The sequence below is a fragment of the Anarhichas minor genome, unplaced genomic scaffold (genome assembly GCF_050575085.1).
Source record: "Anarhichas minor isolate MPS153535 unplaced genomic scaffold, ASM5057508v1 ptg000028l, whole genome shotgun sequence".
Classification (NCBI taxonomy): Eukaryota; Metazoa; Chordata; class Actinopteri; order Perciformes; family Anarhichadidae; genus Anarhichas; species Anarhichas minor.
The window spans coordinates 99,697-118,502 of NW_027466474.1; the positions used below are offsets into that span (position 1 = coordinate 99,697).

General features: G+C 41.1%; 1 protein-coding gene across 1 annotated transcript in view; it reads left to right on the plus strand.

Moving 5' to 3' along the window:
* fstl5 (follistatin-like 5) overlaps window positions 1–18,806 on the plus strand; it is a 163,865-nt gene that overhangs the window by 16,704 nt on the left and 128,355 nt on the right. The gene's annotated exons all lie outside the window — the stretch shown is intronic.

Consider the following 18,806-nt stretch of genomic DNA (forward strand, 5'->3'; position numbering starts at 1 on the left):
CATTTCTGAGCACCAGAGTTGCTTTAGAAAACCTCTCACTTTACTGCAGCAGGGTCCGACACTCAGTCCTGGTTCTGTATGGTTTCATCTGATTTTGCATAGAATCCGAGCCGGTGGCACCGATGACGAGCATTAAGAAGGTTCTATAGAGGCATCAGTATGAATGCGAGAGTAATTTGGGGTTTTGCGGACTCATCCAATATTGACATTCTTGTCTCTTGATAGAGTCAGTTTTCATCCAAGTAATAACGCCAGAAACCATTTTGTGTATGCGGGCATTATGTTGTCATTAGAAGGAATGTACGACAAAGGCTGGACACCTCTTCAAAGTTTTACACTAATACATCCATTGTTTCAAAGCCTGTTTATTCTAGTGTGGAGTCACAATTATCAGGTTACGGATTAGACTGAAACACTGATGAGTCAATAACTCATAACTCATAATGACATGAATATATCAGACATGGTTGCTTGTCTGAAAACATGTTTGGTGGTGCGATCCCCGGCTCCTCCTGTCCGCATGTTGAGGTGAGACTCTGAAACCCAAGTTCCTCCCCGGGTGCTTTAGAGCAGCTCACCTCTCCTTAAGATCAGGATGGGTCAAATTCAGGGGTGGAATTTCATTCAGCTGTGCTGCGTACCATTATAAAAAATTGTTGTTTAATAGTGTCGTGGCACATATTCGTAACAGAATTACAATACACCAAGGGCAGCCTGCAGTGCAGCGCATAAATTAAGAGTCTTGAAGTTTTAATTGGAGACAGGCAAATTGATGTGAATAGAAACTAGGCAAAACAAAAGGCTAAACAGAAATAAATACATGAATAAATAATGATAAAATGCATAATTAGCTGCATTTGCAAATGAGACAAACACAACTTTTGATGCGCTGTAGATGTAGCACACATTCATGCATCATAAATAGTATCGACTTGATGCAAGTTATTTTAAAAGCAGTCTTAGGGGCTACAAGTACTTGTCAAAATGAAAGATCTCTGTGCACAATGACTGTATGTCTAAGTACGCTGCACCTTTAGAAATGGTCTCCCTGTTAGGTAAAGACCAGTATTTTATTCAGGTTAGACTAAAGTACATCTTTATTGCTCTTCATAGGATTCAGGTGAAATGTCCTTCATCTCTACTGCTGGATGAATTGGATGTCTATAATTTGGCTTTGGGAGAGGAGGAAGTTGTCTTTGTTTGCAATGTTATGTCATATGTAGAGTGTTGCTCTTTTCTTACAAAAAGTTAATTTAGTCAGTGATGGGATGCACAGAAAAGTACATTTTCGTGCATTAAGTGCGGCATACTTAAGTATTATTTTGAAGTACTACATTCCAGAAGGAGATAGTGAGATAGCGATATATGATACGAGTGTTCATTATCATTATTGACGGATTAACAATAAGCAGCATTTTAATGTTGTAGCTGGTCGAGGTGGAGCTGATTTTTACTTAATCTATAACAATACATATTTTATTTGATGATATTTTTTGTGTGGAACATCTGAAACTGTCAATAGTATTACTAAATGTCATATAAATAGTAAAAAGTACAACATTTCCTAATGAATTGTGGAGTAGAAGTATAAAGGAACATTAGAAATTAACTAACTCAACAATACTCGAGTAAATTAACTTTCACTGACTACTACTTCTAAATAATATGAAAAAAATACATATTCTTATTAAGGCTGATGTTCCTTTACATGGTCACCACAAATATCTTTGAATGAAATAAATATATGTAAGAGAATGTTGTTGATTTTTAGCGGTCATCTTCCCCTCGTGATGATCACCTGGAGGTCATACAGCATAGTGAATAAAAAGCACATTTTTATTCACCACTCCGTCACTGGAGCACGCGCATCATGCACGCGTGTGCACGTGCCCAGTGAGTGTGTGGGGCAGCCCTAAAGAAACCCAACTCTCTCCCTCTCTCCCCCTCTCTCTTTCCCTTTTCCACCCCTCTTAGTCAAGGACAGTTTCGCTTCGCATTCCGCCTGTCAGTCTGCCCTCGTGTTGTTGCTTATACTGCCTACTACGGGATACTCGTGATTGGTTCATCCCGTCCCTCTCCTCCCTCCCTCCCGCGTGACTGTATGTAAATCCGGTCGGGACTCAGCCAGTAGGTGAGGTTGGGGCTGGCGGCTCCTGCCTCGGTGGCGCACACGAGACCCGAGAGCGGCCGAGGTGAGATCGCTGCACTGTCGGAGCTGTCCACTGCGCCGTAGTGCTGAACTCCACAGTCCCTCTGCTCTTTTCTTACTCCGTCCTGCTCTGTCGGCTCTGCTGCACATTGGAGATATTTCGGGAAAGGATTAACAACCTCCCCTTTGGCAGTTTATAGGTGCAAACTTCTCCCGAGGACATCTCGCTCTCTTTCGCTCTCGCTCTCTCTACACACACACACACACACACACATCGGGAATTACACTAACCGTGAATTTGACCGCAGCTCGAGATTATCACTAATAATAGTTTGTTGAAAAGTGTTGCTTCCTTCCGTTTGCCACTAATCTCGCTTGGATTATCTTTCTGGATGGTGTACGTCTGGACGCACAGGTAAAAAGAAAAATGTGTTTTGTTTGTTGTGGAATCATTTTGTTAAAACCTATCCGACCACCGCTCCATCCCCGAAAAGTCCCGTCTCTCTCTGTCTGACGCGCTATCAGCATGCAAGCTTAACCCTCATCATCGGTGAGGCGCCACAACTCTTGTCTAATAATCCACCAGGTCACTCTCTCCTCGACTCAGAGAAAAAAAAAAAAAAATCTCCCGATCTGTCGCCTCAAGCGTTTACTGTTTCAATTGACTTGTCGCCAGGACCTGGAGGCTCAAATCAAGTGATATCAGGATATCTGAAGTTGAGATTACAGTTACTGTTATTCTGTCAGGAGCGCTGAAGCACAAACATGTCCTGTAACACAATCAATGTTTTTTTGAAACGGCTGGAGACACGCCACAATGCCCAGAGCATTTAATTTATCCGCGCACTACTTAGTGCGATATTTTTTTTTCCCTTGGCACGCTAATCCTTGAGTGACACCGTTAGCAGCAGAGGGATTATGCTTTTGTTTTTCATCCTCAATTTTGCGCCTGACTCATTTGGCAGTGTATTACAGGTTCCTGCGCGCGCCGGGGATGGTCCATTAATTGTGTTTATTGATGGTTTGCGAATGAAATCTGGGGTGTTGTTTTGTGGTTTTATCGCTGTGATGGTGCAGCAGATGGAGTAAGAGCTAACCTAAAGCCAGATTAAGTTCTGCCATCGATACGACTCCGATTTACAGGCTGAACTCCTTTGAAGAGGTCTCTGGTGGAGCCTCAGGACAAAAGATACAACAAATACTATAAAGATAAAAAAAAATAAACTTGAATGATTGCCAAATACATCTATTTGTAAAAGATGGTAGAATGTAACTAAATAATTTACATTTACTAAAGTAGGTTGAGTTACTCACTGTTTCATGTGTACTTTGACTCCATTACATAAAAAAAAAAGAAAAGAAATTGACACTTTACAAAACAAGAAAATATGATGCGTTGTTATAGATAAAGCATCCCAACAGTGAATCAAGTGTTTAGAATGAGTTTCACCTCGACAACAATGACAATTACACATTAATGATTGATTAATATATAGTAGCATAATATAATAATATGATAGTGTGAAACTCACAGGGTTCATTATTCTGTATTATTTAAGTTATTTTACTTGAGTAATATTTTCAATACGGGACCTCTACTTGTACTTTTTGCCATGCTTATTTAGGGCTTGCTATTTAGGTGTTAGACTCCTGATTAGTGTGGTGACAATGTTATCGATTTACAGGAATCTGTAAAAGGGACAAGACAAATTCCGAGCAGTCAGCATGTTGTATTTCCTCCATCATTTTGACGTTCTGCGTGATTTACCGGGCACACAGACACTAATGATGCCAGCACGTCTCTCTACTAATTGCAACAGTAATTGAAATTCCTGCAGAGGAAGTTTGAATGCTACATAAAACATGCACATTGAACGTTCAGCCAACTGTGAGCCTTAACAATCCGACTTCAATCCTTTTATTCCCACAATACATTCACTTTATCTGTGAAAGCTCTTTGAAACCACAAGATAAAATCTATTTCCACTGGCACATTGGATGAATGAGCGGGTCTATTCTTCAAGGCTGCACTGATTAATTGAATCTCCATTCCAATACGAACCAGCGACCAAGTATCATAGGCTATAAACTGTATATAGTGCAGAATAAAGCGTGAATACTTGACAAACGTGCTAGTCTAGATAAAATATCATTCTGTTGAACGGGATATCGAAAGAGGGAAAAGACAATGCTATTTATTTATTTATAGCATGAGCTTCCTGCACGGATATGCTACTGAATCACTCAGTTCACAGTTATCTTCAAACCCAAAAGAACACCAACAAAGCCAAACAACAGTGTTTGCAATATTCTCACAGGAACCCCCCTCCCCCCGCAACACCAATACCAGAAAAAGCTCTTTTTTCCCCTTAGCTCAGATCCAATTAGACCGTTTAACAACAGGTAGGAGATGGTGCCAGCTGAGCAGGTAGTGGTGTTTATGGAGCTGCTCTGCTTTTTCATTTCATTGCAATGTCTTTCTTCGAGCACCGCGGGGAGGCAAAGGCTTTTGAGTCGATATTTCTTTTCACTGGAAAGAAGAAAAATAATGCTCGGAAACTGATCAAAGCATTTCAGATTTGAGAGGAAAAGCACTGCGTGTGAAGGTAATGGCAGCTGGTATTATTGAGGGGGGGGTGATATGACAATGAAGCTGTAAATTGAGGAGGACGATTGCTGAAAATGGCACCGTTTTACGATCTTCATGATAATCTCAGATGTCCTGGCAGATTCAAAAATCTTTACCAATAACACTCTGAGACGTTTTTACGGGGCTGTTTTAGAGAGCAAACTGGTTTTAAGAAGCATATTTTTCCCGATGTTACTTTTATGGCTTTCTGCACAGCTGCTAGGTACATCCGCAAATTCAGCAGCTCACTTTTCAATGCCAAGGCAGGTCCCAAAGGTTTTTCCGTTCCACACCTCTATGATCATGCACTAGTCCTTTTATGGCTACTGTACTGTCTATTTTAAGCTACCAGCGGTTTCTACTGGGTCGCTGAACAAACACGGGAGATGAAACAACTATACTGCAGCTCTAGCAGCTTCCTCTGGGCTTCTTTGGGATCTATGAAATCCATTGTGTCGTACAACATGTAAAGAACCATCATACCGCTACTGAAGTAAAATGTGAAGAAAGCATGATGGAATCAGGTGCCATACTGTGCAGGAATAGAGCCAGTTTTATTTGGCAGTATCATTGCGTTTAGTCAGTGAAAGGTACCAGAGGCCCCTGCAGATTGAGATTTACACACTTTTCACTTCAGAAAACTTTGATATTTAAAGAGTCAAACTTGGTATCATGCAAATGTTTTGGGTTTTATTTGCATATTTTAAGATATACGTTTTTAAAAAGTCTGCCTCCACTCCAATACGATTGAAGTAAATATACTGTCAGCAGTTTTTTATAGGAACTATTTCTTCTGTAGAAAGTAGTTACAAAAAAAAACAGTTGTCTTGTCGAGTTTTTTTTAATTATCCAGAGTAATGGGGATATTGTTCCTGAAAAAAGAGACGTTTCTGTTGACTTTTTTGGTAACTTTTGAATGTTTTCAGCATCACAAATTAGATTGAATTAATCTCCACTACCCCTCTAACCTCATTGGGTAGAGGGGCTACCATAAGGGCTGAGTTCTTACCCCAGCGGCCCGTGTTCAAGTCTGCATATCCTATCATATCATTCCCTCTCCCCCCTGCCTTTCCTGTCTGTCTCTCACTCTCTATCAAACAAAGAAGAAATGCCCAAAATATAATTGGAGATTGAGATCTCAAAACTTGGCCAAATAAAACCAAAAGCTATCTGCATGGATGTGTGTCACTGGAGATGAGTCAGAAAATATTTTCCTTTTGGAAAATACACTTATTGTTTTTGTGAGAGTCAGATGAGAAGATCAATACTACTCTCATGTTTGTGCCCAGAGCTGGACGGCGATTAGCCTAGTTTAAAACAGATAATCTGGCTCAATCCAAATTCCAAAAATACGTCTACCAGCTTATCCACACAGACAGAATGAGACTTAGTGCTTTTAGAGGAAGCTATGAAATGTAACAAGCAACACCTTGTCCGTCCACGCAGCACTTCTGTGTCTCCACTATTCGTCTGGCAACCTCGAGGAGATGACAGGGCTCTGTGAAGTGCACACAGCCGTTCGCCAAAAGACTGTTACAGAACTAAGACAAAAAATAAGAAAAACATTTTACATGCAGTAAAGTATGGAAACGGAGTGGTATCGATCCTTTAATCTGACTCTCAGGAGGAAAAAGAATAAGCGTATGTACCAAAATATCAAATTATTCCTTTAATACTTCAAAAGGATCCATAGTTTGAATTCTGTCTTTGTTGAAAGAACTCACTTGAGTAGATTGTAGATGAGTAGATTTTCTAAACATACTGGTTTCACCTTCACAACTTTTTAAATGTGTCATCAGTGATTTTTGTGGATAATGACTTTTTCCTTTCTGTAACCATCAGGCTTTCAATTTTACAATTCAAAAGTCACATTTCACAAGGTCACACATATAAACAACCCAAACGAAAACATATTTAACACTTGTGCTTGCTATGGAAATCAAAATTTCAAATGTGTTCAAAATAGGTTTAGATACAACAACAGTAAACAGGTTTCATCTCTCAGAAGCTCAAAACCCTAACCCACCTCAACAATAACACTTCTAACATGGCTCTCCCCTCTTCCCACTCAGAGCTAAGCTGCAACCGCCGCCAACTCCCATCTGCGTCTCTGTGTCTGTCTTTGTTGTTCCCCTCTCCGATATGTGGAGTCTTTATTGTGCAGTGGGCCCACACACATTGAGCCATCTTACCTTGCTGCCATGTTCAGGAGACACTACCTCCTGACACTCTTGTGTCTCCTGGTAAGCAGGGGGTTCGTTTGATGAAGTAAAAACCTTTTTTTCCTTAATTTTTCTATTTATTTTCTATGTGCGAGTCAACCGTTGCTGAAAGCATGCAAACAAAGAAACAGAAAACGTCGTTTGATCACATGTAGCAGTTACAGATGAGAACGCATAACAATATCATTTCGATTATCGGTATGTGCTTAACTTTCTTTGATGATGTATGAAAAAGTCTGCTCTGTGCAGTGAAGTCAAACATTTTGCAATGGATTTCCCCTTTTTCTTTCTCATTTTGCTTGGAAGATCAATCTCAGGCAACAGCATGAGGCTCCGTCTCCTGACTTTTCAAACAGCTCTAGACCTCTGAAGCATGACCTCCACTCCACTCCATGTCTTGATTGAACTCCAAGTGGATTGTTAAATTGTTATTGTCATAACCCATTTCGTGCAGCACAGCAGAACAAGGCTTCCGTGGCTACTGTCAAAGCCGAGGCCGGGTGAAGCATTGAGACGACTCTTTTTCTCTGTCTCAGTGCTCTTTGGCAGATGGTCAGACCATAATAGAAGTTGCAGATACCTTAAGGGGTGAGGGTCAACAGGCTCTAGGTTTCTGCGCTAATCCTGTCAGTGTGCTGTAAGCGGGCTAATAGCGAGTGTGGCTTGAGGCCTTGTGAAATACTTCTCAGCAGGTGGGGTTAGTGGTGGTGCTCGTCTCTGAGATAACAATGCCGTTGTTTGCTGTTTGTTGTAAGCGTACGACACTTGGGGAGTCGGGTGTTGGTGGTCCGGCAATGCGTTGCATTTTAATGGCATCTCAGGCCACAGTTCAGTGTTCACCGCCGCTCGCACAGTACAGTAGATCAGATCAGTCCGATTATGTAATGATTGTTCACAATGGGAGAGCCAATGTGCCTCTGCCAGGCCCTTTCCTGCAGAGTTGTAGCGACGACCTGCACCTCACGACATTTGAAATGGTCTATAAATTAAACGGCTATAAAAGAAAAGTCAAGGTCTTCCCTGCCGTTGCCTCGTATGTCCAGACTCCGGCGATCGTAAATTAATCAAATGTGGGCCGTATAACGCACAAGTCCTTGCTGTCAAACCTTTGTCACACAGAACTTATTGGAGTCGCTGCACAAAACCTTCTGATGCGTAAAAGGAGTGTTAAATATCTTGTGGTTGTTGTGGTGCTCGCTCATATTAATTGTTAATAATTGTAGCTTTTTGGATGAATCCCAGGGTACAATCGGAGCTGATGGCACACAGTAGGCTGCTGATAATTCTCAGATGTCTTGCCAAGCTAGACGGAAATCCTGTGCATGACAAAAGATATATTAGAATCACTTTTCAAAGCTGTGATAAATAATGTGCACACTCTCTGAGGATGAATTACTTTAAATTTTCATACAGTACAAACTGGCAGCCGGGGCTGGTCACAGTGTGCTGTCTGGCGTTTCTTAAGGACTGCCTGGCTGGATCAAAGATAAATTATATAGTCTGTGAGAATCCCACAATTTCCCTTTTAAGTTTAAGTAGATTCTAGTGTTAGGAAAAGTTACTTTTATTCACTTTAATTAGATTCAATCTACTTTCAAAATGTGCACTGCCACAGTGTGTAGCTGACTACTTTTTAAAGGCATTTTGATTCAAATTTGTAATAACAGAAACTGAACCAAAGGGAAATTAACAATGTTATTGACAAACAAAAGTCAATTTAGCAGCTGTTCTTCGGCTTTCAATTGTATGATATGATCCTCTTCAGCTGTCAAGCTCTTTAAAGGAATAGTTTAATGTGAAGATCGGTACAACTCTCATGTCTCTGCAGTAAATATGAAGCTACCACTAGCAGCCGTTTGCACAAAGAGTGGAAAAAAGGTGGAAAGAGCTGGCCTGAGGCGGATTTTGTTACCTTAGTTTGGACAGCGGCATGCAGCCAACATACCAAAACCAATGGCTTTGGAGATTCAACATTCATTCTTCACATTCTTAAAAAAGCACATTTTCTCTGTACATCTTGAGAAAGGAAAAGGTGAAATGGCACATCCTGTTTGTGAGTTCAAAAAATAGTGTTTGAGTCCCTGCAGGATTGCTCAGCCGGTCTTAGTGCTCACTGAAATCTCACCGTCCGTAACACAAAACATCCATAGTCCTGCTGAGAACAAAGCAAGCTGCTGAGTTAGAAACACATCAGAGGCTCATTAGCGTTCCAGTGATTGACCAGCTGAACTCCCGTTACCCTCACGGCTTTCTTAATGTCTTCGCTGCTGTAAATCCCCTCACCTCATCTCATCGTGTGTACCGGTCCGACACTGTGGTTCCAACAGAAGTCCTTTTCATATCTACAGTACCCCTGGTCACGCGGGACTCAAGGAGGGAATATACCTGCCTTGTTTTGTGCCAGAGACTGCCGTTGAATTCTGGTGAAGCTCCAACTTTCTGAGTGTTGAGGATCATTGAAATTCCACGTTTGATTTCAGAAGTTTCTCTGCCTGGATTTGGACTGCCTGCCAGGATTTAGAGCAGATTAACTTTGAAAGTGATTTAGCTCTCGGCTTCTGCAGTTGCTACTGGGGCAGAAAAATAACAGTTTCTCATCCACTATTTCCATCCTCACAGTAACTGAATATTCTTAACGTGCAAAAGAGAATTCTGGTGTGAAAAGAGATGATTGACAGTCAAGTAGGCAGAAATATAGAGGAGACCCAGCCCTCTGTAGGTGTTATCTAATGACCCACACAACACAATAAACACACTCCCTGGATGCATTTGTGGCGTTCCTCATTCAGTGGTAAAATGTAACTGTGGTGTACGAGGGGATTTAGTGGGGAGGCAAAACACGGCAAGTTCAAAGCTCAGTGTAATCACATTTTATGCGTTCGGATAGATATCTGAACGAAACAGATAAGAGCCTCATAAAAAGGATGGGGGATAATGAATTATGTCATCACAACATGCAGCCAACACATTTACACAAGGGCCTATCTCCTTCTTTATCTGCTATCTGGTGGCACTGGGATGCACTGCTGTTATCCGCTTGGCATTTGGAGCTGTGCGTCCTGTCTAATGAGTCGGGGATATCGGAGCGGCGCTCTTCCAAAGGGTTCAGAAGCTGAGTTGTAGACGGCAAGTTGCTTCTTTGAAGTCCAGTGAAAGTGAGGGTTGACAAATCCTAAGAAGTCTGAATTAATTATGTGTGGCAGTGGAGTCAGGCTTGTAAATGTACCATAGGGACTGAGGTGTGATTGATACAAGGGGTTTTGAATGATGAGACGAGTTTCTCTGAAACTCCTTTGTGCTGGTTTTCGACATAGTTAAAAGGACCGTGCTGGTGTTTTTCCACGTTTTAGCAAATCAACCACAAGGCATGCATAGTTATAGTTAGTAATGACACACTTGGAAACAGAAGAACCACTTTTTTAACATGAAAGTAAGCTTCAAGGTGTTAGTGCGGCGACACAGGTGTGATCCCTCACTCACTTCGTCATGAAATTGTAGATTTTTTTCCCCTCATGACTTTATGGACTTGTTGTCCATGTTGGCATCACCCTGATTCACAAGTCATGCTGTCTGAAAATGAAAGCTGCAAGGGTGATAATTTGTCTATAAAGTCTACGATGTCTATTGTAAACTGTTACTCATGCAGACGAGGTTCACAGAGCATGAAAGCAAACACCATGCTTCACAACACACGGTCACACCTGAGAGCTGCGCTGGATAACCACAGGTTTTAGCAGCTAGCCGCTGAGCAGCCCCACTGGAGCAGTTTGTGTGTTAAGTGCACCTCAACAGCAGGTAACGAGGGAGCAGCGAGTCAGTCACGCTCAGATTTATGCTTTCTTGTTTTGGAAGTTTCTCGGCTCAAACTGGCTTATTGTTGACTTTCTCATGTAACGGCTTCCCTTCAAACACTTGAACTTAGTACTGTAACTTGGAAGTGTTTGCTTTCAAGTGAATTAACATGAAATGTTACTTTGACCAAAATAAAAACGGCGAGCAAGAGTTCAGAGTGATGAATTATTTACATCAAACACGTTACCTCATTGCTAGTTTTAAGAAAAGTTTTCTTATTAATAGAAAAACTTAGATTAGTTGAACTCCTCTGCTTCACAACGCTACACAGAGTTATTATTAACACCTACATGTTATATGAATACAAATTCATTAAGCTAACTCAATAATTAGGTTAATGAATTGGACCATTAGCATAACTGGTCATACTGAATACATCATGGTGATTATGGAGGGACATTAGGCAGCTCGAGTGACACTTATTTGGACGTGATCCAGAATATTTGAGAGATGATTAAGGCTGCGCCAGGTTTAGGCCCCGGCTTTTACAAGGCCTGTTCGGATTTGGCTCAACTATTTGGACTCAATTTATGCCCCAGAAAGAAATCCCCCTTTTTGAAAATTGCTCCTCAGATGAAAAGAAAGAAAGAAGGCAAAGCGGAAGGTTTTAAAGAGGGGCTCTTTTCAACTATTTCCTCATGCCGTAGCCACTATTGCTCATTATTTCTGCTGTCAATAGCACAAACCAGGATGAAGCTAATGAAGTCTTACACTTCCTTTAGCATTTCATCTGTTTGAAAAGAAGGCCGCTGTTAAAGGTGAGCTTGCGTTAGTTAATCTGTCATGAAAACACTGATTTCTTTCTTTCTGAAGTTAAAAGTAAAGCAAATCAAAAGGATCAGATTATAACTTCACAGGTGTCATTGATGCCAACTTAAGCGCCAATATCTTTGCTCTATACATCAGTGGGGACTCCTAAATAATTAAAACAGACTGGAGCATAAAGCTAAAGGTCACATATCAGTCCGTCTGTGTAGAGACATGAGCTAAAATATGTTTAACGTAAATGTGTCCTCCAAATATGGAGATCACAGGAAATTTAGAGGCTGCACACAAAGCAGAATCCACGTTAGCTGTCAGCAGATACAGCTGCCTGCACAGCTGGGCGTCTGCAGAGGAAGCGCTCTCGTAGCAAAAAGACGCGTCACATGCTCTCACCAAAACATCTGTCACCATGTCATTTCAGATGAATGGCCCGTGATTACACAATGATGGTTTTTGTGAGGACGAGGCCTCGAATTCTGGGTGCATCACAAGATTGTTCATCTTGTTCACATTCTTCTAAGAAAAATAAGTGATGATGAGATGAGTCATGTGAGAATTTGAAATGAATGAAAATAGAACTTCCTTCTGGTTCGGTTAAGTTAAAGAGCTAAGGCGCCTCTTCAAACTGAAACCAGGAACTAACTCAGGGACTCAAAAGTTCTTGTGTTTGCGTTGCCTCAGAATATCAAGAATGGCGAGGAGGCTAATTAGTTGCACGTAGGTTAAAAGGGAGTTTGAACTCACAAGAAAGCCAAGGCAAAACGAAAAAACTTGACTTTCTACTATGTCAATTTTATAATTAAAGTTGGGGAAGTCAATTATTTCATTTTAATTTACACATGAATAACAACAAAATAAATTCCCTATACAGACAAACCATGTTTACTTGCAGTCTGAATGAGTTCTGTACACAAGTTGTAACAACAACTATGAACTCCACCTGTCCTGCACCCTCAGAACATTTTCAGGGTGCAGGAACTATGATCCAGCAACCAAAAGGTTGCTACGAACAAAATCCTTTCCATGAATTTTTATATTGTTCAAAGAAAACGTTTTACTCTGGATTGACAATTGATACCACGGAATTGTGACTCAGAGAATATCCTATTTGTGACAGATTTCAGGATCATTTGTGTCTCTAAGCACCTGGTTTATAGTGGAGATTTTTTTCTATCGAGAAATCCTCTGGCACACGGGAATTAATGCATTTTATGTTTCCAGCTGCTGCAACAGCTTGGAATAAACGGAGGGGCTGGGCAGTGATCATGTGCAGCGATAGTCACCATGCCGCATCACTAGACGCAAGCAGAACGTAAAACTTTATTGACAAAAGTCGTGTCAGATGTGACATTATTGGCCAGAAAATGTAATGGCGCAGAGCAGTGCCAAAATCCTACAACAATGATTACGTAGCTCCCAAGTTGTTGCCAAAAAACAAAGAAGGCAGATCAGCAGTGTTCTTATACTTTAATGCACAGTTGTTAAAACACAAGGACTAAAACTGGAAAACACCAAAACAATAATTATATTTTATGTCCTTTACCATATCACTGTAAAAATGCGATATGTTTGTGTTTACTCCTGGTCTTGGAAACAATAGTTTATAGCATTTTAAAAAGGTGACTGCCTCTATTTCCATTTTTTGCTGTCATTTTATTTCCTATTTATTCATAGCATAAGAAAGTGTCATCTTGTCTTGGTATACGTGAAGACAACAATCATCTTCCAACACGCATTGGGCAAAAATCAGTGAAGCAAACCAAACAAGTTGGCAGTTGCTCCGGAAAATGAACTATAAGCAATCTCACATTTATTCAGCACATCACCATTAATGAATTACCAGCACATGCTTTAGTGGTGCAATTTACAACTTTGATTTGTGCGGTCTGGAGGGGAATAGACGAGTTTTAGGATCGAGGTTTAACATCCGATATAAAGTATGATTTTAATGTATGATTTGAACCTACATAGTGTTTATAGTGTTGTTCTATGAGGCCTGTGTTCGGACATTTGTTTTAATATATAGGTGCAAAAATCTCTACCTTCTCGGATTAACGGCTTTTCTTGTGCTGTTGACCAGTTTGTAGTTTCATAGTAGATATTTAAGGTTGAGCGCTTTGCCCAGGGGAGAAACTCAGCAGTATTTTCTGTTGGAAAAGATTTTTGCCTCTTTACTTCAAACGCCCGTTTCTTTGAGGTTATATGGGCTTCATATAAGATTACAACCTTACATTCACCAGCCAGCATTTCTAACCTCTGGGCAAGTGCTGCCCCTTTTTATGAAGCCACTTTGCCATTTATTAACTGACTCACTGGCTGCAAGTCTTGCAGAAAGAAAATGTAGTATGGTCTGTTCCGAGTGAGTTTTTTTACTCCTCCAGAACCACCAGAACACTGTAGTGAAAGGCGTTTTTGTTTTCGCCTTGTGCAAAACACTCTCAGCAAATCCTTTTCAAACCTCGAGTGTTTCATTTTCATGCATATCGTGAACGTCTGGACTACAGAGGCGGCTGATGCTTCATTGACGCACCAAAATAACGGCAAAGCAGCCGCAGTAGTATGTAAGGAAAAGCGATTCCTAGACACCATGCAGGGACATAACACGAGTACTGTTGAAGATACTAATTTAGGCATGTATTACATTCAAAGTCATCCCTTTGTTCCTTTGTTGGATGGAACTGCTCTTTCTGAGAGATTGGCACAGCAATTTTTTGCATTTGTAAGGGTGGAACAAGGACCAAACGGACGCGCTGCCCTAGGGGGAAGTCTGTCGCCTGTGGTTTTGGACGTGCTTTGAACTTGAAGGAGTCCTTTATCGGGGCACGGTGCTGCCGGGGATGTACGAGTATGAGAAGTGCCATGATAACTCTGCCAAATAAGACATGCTGCAGCAGCAAACACACATAGCAGACGCTCCAGTGTTCTCCAGATATCTCTGAGACAAACTGTACTGCTCCGACCGAATTGATCTGCACATAGAAATACCGCTGAGCGTGCTTAAAGAGATCTGCCCACAGGAGGTCAGGAATGTGTCAGTGGAAGCATATGACGAGAGAGAGGAGAGCAGAGCCGTTTATCTGCTGACTTCAAGTTCCCCTCCAGTGACCTCGCTCACAATTTGAATAATTTCAAACAAGCGTCTCTAGGAAAGCATTGGTTTACTGAGCAAACTGGGAGCACCAGTGCATCCCTGCTAGTTGAAAAAGGCCCGTGTGCCTCAACAGCAATGCAATTTCCCAGCTGTGCAGGTGGGCTTCATTTAATGGGCCTGGAGAAGACAGTATTTTTGGAGCTTTGAAACATCAATACGGTTAGATATGGAAAAAACACAATCAGATTCAAGTGCACACAACAGGAAACTATTTTGCCAAATTAGGTTGTACTAACATCAATAACTATCTAAGAAATGGGCTGTGTTTGTCACTATGTTTTTGAAATGTATATTCAGAGCATTGATGAAGCACCAAACAACTATTTGCAAGGTCACGTGTGCTTTTAGTGCATGTTCGTGCATGTGAGCGTGTCGCACTGACTAACTAATGGCCGCTGCTCTGCCCTGCGCTCATACGGCCGTCCCAGCTAACGCGGAAGCACAGCACCTAACATCGGATTCCCCCTCAGGAAAAACACGGTTAAATCTGTCAGCATTTTTGTTGTCTGTTGGCACTGTTAGAGCCTGTTAGACACAGAACGCGACAACTGCACCACTGCGCTGTGAAACACATTATTTCCAATGGCTTGCGCGGCGCCACAAAGGCTTTTTTGCAGCATCTAGCAAAGCGTGGGTGTGGGATGTGCGCTGAACCCAGAAGAACCCGAGAGCGCAGCACAAACTGCGTTCTGTGTGAAAGGCGCTTTAGGGCTATTTGCACTGTTAGCTGCAAGGTTGAGAGCCGTTGAGAGGCAATATAAATGATTACAATATTGTATTTAGCACCTTTAAATCTTAGACTCACTCATAGACAACAGATGAAACTTGCATGTATTTAAGATGGAAAGTTGTCTGTTGCAATCCAGACTGAAAATAAACACTTCTTTTCTTCATTTTATGCTCTTGTAGAATTGTTAAAAATTCTCAATTGGTCATGGCAAGTTAACAACATATTGTCTATTGTCCGACTACTGTGGAAGTGTTGAGCAAGGCACTTAAGCTTTGATATACACAATATGTCTGACTGTACTGGACCGCTCCCTAATGTAATTCTGCAGGACCGGCTGACTTTGAAGCAGGGTGATTGCAGAAAAACCTCATGCATGCTCAGCAAAGTGGATAAATAACAGTGACTCAATGGAGAAAAAAGGAGAGATTTTTGTCCTGCTTTGACACTTTGCATTTCATACGATAGAAAGAAAATAGGATATACTGCCAAAGTGCTACAAAAAAAGTTGCTGCCACAGGAATATGATGAGCGAAGCCTTTAAATGTCATTTCAGCGCTTGACAGGTTTTAAAACAGTTTGCAAAATAAAGCATTTAAAGACACAATTTAGAATAATACTTGTTTAAGAAATGTGTCCATCTTGCAGAACAGCCTTTGGTTTTTAAATCATCTGCAAGGGAAGCTCATAGCATTGCTCATTGTCTCTCTATATCTGTCATCGGTTTGTCTTGTGGCAGCATAGAAACGGGAATAAGATAAGCTAATGTGGCAGAAGCATGACCTTGTGTATCTTATAAACGGGGTATTGAGCACTTGAAATATGTGACACCCAGACTCACAAAAGACTCAATAAAGACAAAGCGTCCAAAATATGACGTTGGAACTTTTAACATATTGATTAGTTCCAGTAGTTTTAACTGTCAGAACGATCAAGTCTCATGCTTTGTGTTGAAATGAGGTGTGGTTCACAGACTAGTTGATGTGATCAAACATCAGCCTTCACATTGAGAGTGTTTTAGCGCTGTGTTTGGCCATGGTCGGTTTAAAGAGCATGCATGTCTTTTTCAGCACTCGTCCTTCATTCACAGAGGATTAGTGCACTCACACTTGCTGTGCAGTAGAACCACAGTGCACTACTCTGATTGACCAATTCATTGGAAATTCAAGAGTGTTGCATGTATTCAGCTTCATAAAGCAGTACACGGAGTATTTCAACTTCATAAATCACGAAGGGCGAGGTCTGTAAACTACAGTCAAGCCCCTGGGACGGCCCCCACACTTTTGTGACCAGGTGTGCTTTACATCAAAATATTAAGGATTCATTGTAATGTCTTGTGAAGATGCATCTAAAAGACATTGCCATGTGAAGAGTGAGATTGTCATTGCTAGTTTGGAGATTTGAACCTGTAATTATTGCTGACACCTACAGTATTTCAAGATATTGGGCCTTAGGATTTCAGAATTAATCTGAATCAGGCCTTTTTCTTTCAGTTTATTGAGAAATAAGTAAAATATTTTGTTGTTGTGACAACTTTGCGGACTACATGGTAGCTAGCAGTGCAAAGCAGATGCTCGAGGGAAGCGTTGGCTGTTGTTGCTATAAACTCAACCACAGGGGTTGCTGCCCTTTTGCAAGGGGTTGAAATATCTTCACTTGTGCCATAAGTTGTTTTATTGTTCACAATATGTTCTCCGTCTTGTTTAGAAATCATGAACTCAAATGAGGCTCATACAGTGCTGTTTAAAAAACAGAAGAAACACAGTGTTCCCAGTAGACTATCAGCCATATTCAGAATTGAGAATTTGTTTAATTATATTTGAGACAAACTGACTATAATTAGAAAGCTGTAAATTGGAGAGGTATCAGCAATAAGTCAGAAGTACTCTAAGCTGACAATAATCACGTAGGAGAAGAGTATTCTTTAATTAAGGCTCTGTAGGGGAAAAGAAAATGTATAGCGCGTTTTAATTATGTATTCCTATTTTCCAGACTTATGACTTACCAGACATGCATGACAGCTGATAATAAATGACACAGTTTGCATGTATTCAGACCCAGTTAATTCCCAGCATGTTGCAGTCAGGTGATATGTAGACGTAGTATCTGTAAGATTGGGCTTTATAGACATTTCTGTTGTTATGCTCGCCCAGTGCGTTGACAGGCAAAAACCCGCTGAATGAGACAGATGGGGTGGGGGGTTGGAGGAGGGCGGCTGTGAGCTTGTCAAGACATGATGCATTGTGTACGTAGTGGGAAATGGGTATTCTTCATTTGAAAGTCAATGCCACAGCTTAGACGTGCTCCAGGGAATTTAAAACCACGAGCCAAAGTTATGAAGACACTCCCTGGGGAAGTCCAGAGAAAACTTCCAGACTGTTTCTGTCTCCACTGCTTTCAAGGCAGATAAATAAGACTTGGAGTACTCAAACATGCACCCTCTGACTCTCACACACAGTGACTTGTACTGTATAGCCTGTACACATATATGACATGCACATACTAGAGCTGTCAGTTAAATTAAGAACCAATTTCCCTAAAAGATATCTCATATTTTCCAATATAAATTAATTTAGCTTTTAGGCATTTATTGGGTGAACTTTCACTTTGAATAACATAATTGAATGAGTAATACAATTAGTTTCCAGTTCATTATGTACACCTATATGCACTCTAATAATAGAAATGGAATGTGAGTAGAACGGACATGACGTGACTGACGTGGTCAGAACGGACTGACGTGGTGACAACACACGTCAGTGGGGCCGTAAAGTGTTCTCTAGCTAGGCTGGCTAGTTAGCTACGTAGCTTGTCATTTTCCACAACAGCTGGAACCAACAGACCCAGCGCTGCTGCTGAACTGCAGCCTGCTGTCCGTCTCGTTTTTCTGTAACAAGTGTAGCGTTAAAGCATAGTGGCCTTAGCAAGCTAGCTAACTAGATAGCTGCAAGTTAGCGTATTGAGTCCACCATGTTTTAATGCTACACTGGTTACAGAAAATAATAAAAACAAAGCAATGTGCTTTCCTACGCTGTGACAAGTGTGCGGTTGAAGAATTAGGTTGTTAAATTTGCTGCTAGTTTTTGTCATTACCGCAAAACCTCACCTCAGTGAGTCCAGTACTTGCTGGAAGTTGGTTTGGTTTATATGGATGTTGGCCCGCTACAAAGGTAGCAATGCTAAAAGCTATACTAAAAAAATCCCACCTCCACCTTCAAGGTTATACTCCAGTTTTTGTTCGAACATTTTAGAGAGATGTTGATTAAATGTTAGTCATATTTGATTCACTGTTGCCTCATTTCCATCTGTGT